This window comes from Apium graveolens, chromosome 4 (assembly GCF_009905375.1).
Source record: "Apium graveolens cultivar Ventura chromosome 4, ASM990537v1, whole genome shotgun sequence".
Taxonomy (NCBI): Eukaryota; Viridiplantae; Streptophyta; class Magnoliopsida; order Apiales; family Apiaceae; genus Apium; species Apium graveolens.
The window spans coordinates 118,282,330-118,283,233 of record NC_133650.1 but is presented as its reverse complement, the minus strand read 5'-3'; the positions used below and the strand labels follow the sequence as shown (position 1 = coordinate 118,283,233).

The window sequence follows — 904 nt, the reverse complement described above, 5'->3', positions numbered from 1 at the left end:
TTGTTCAAGCTGATCCAGCTCTTATGGATTTTTCTCGGCCTAAAATTGATGACATTCAGTCAAGCATCCTTCATCCGGCTATTCAAGCTAACACCTTTGAGATCAAGCCGGGCACTATTCAGATGGTGCAGAATTCTGTTTCTTTTGGAGGAGCGGCAACTGAAGACCCCAACATGCACATAAGGAATTTTGTCGAGATCTGCAGCACTTTTAAGTATAATGGCGTGACTGATGAGGCTATCAAGTTGAGGCTTTTCCCATTCTCACTGAGGGATAAGGCTAAAGACTGGTTACATTCTGAACCAGCTGGGTCCATCACTACATGGCAAGATCTTGCGCAAAAGTTTCTGGTGAAGTTTTATCCAATGGCAAAGACTGCTGCTATGAGGAGTGCTCTTACTCAATTTGCGCAGCAACCTACAGAATCTATGTGCGAGGCTTGGGAACGCTACAAGGAAATGTTGAGAAAATGTCCACATCATGGAATGCTGGATTGGATGGTAATCACTGGTTTTTATAATGGTTTGGGGGCCCAATCTCGGCCCATGCTCGATGCAACAGCTGGAGGCGCCTTATGGGCTAAAAGCTTTACTGAGGCGTATAATCTTATCGAGACGATGGCTGCAAATGAGCATCAAAACCCAACTCAGAGGATGACGTCAGGCAAGGTAGCAGGTATTCTGGAAGTTGATGCAGCCACCGCTATTGCAGCCCAGCTCCAAGCGCTATCAATGAAGGTTGATTCTCTGGCTACGTATGGAGTTAATCAAATAGCTATGGTTTGTGAGCTTTGTGCAGGTTCTCATGCTACGGATCAGTGTTCTCTTGTCAATGAATCTGTTCAGTATGTGAATAATTATCAGTGACAACAGCAGCCTGTGCCAGCGACCTATCATCCTAACAA

The 904-nt window shown here is 45.4% G+C and overlaps 1 non-coding gene across 1 annotated transcript; it reads right to left on the bottom strand.

The window, feature by feature from the left end:
* Positions 1-380: 380 nt before the first annotated feature.
* LOC141722224 (small nucleolar RNA R71) lies at positions 381-487 on the bottom strand. Its single transcript, XR_012575245.1, has one exon. It is a non-coding gene; the product is annotated as a small nucleolar RNA R71 (small nucleolar RNA).
* Between the last annotated feature and the right edge of the window lie 417 nt (positions 488-904).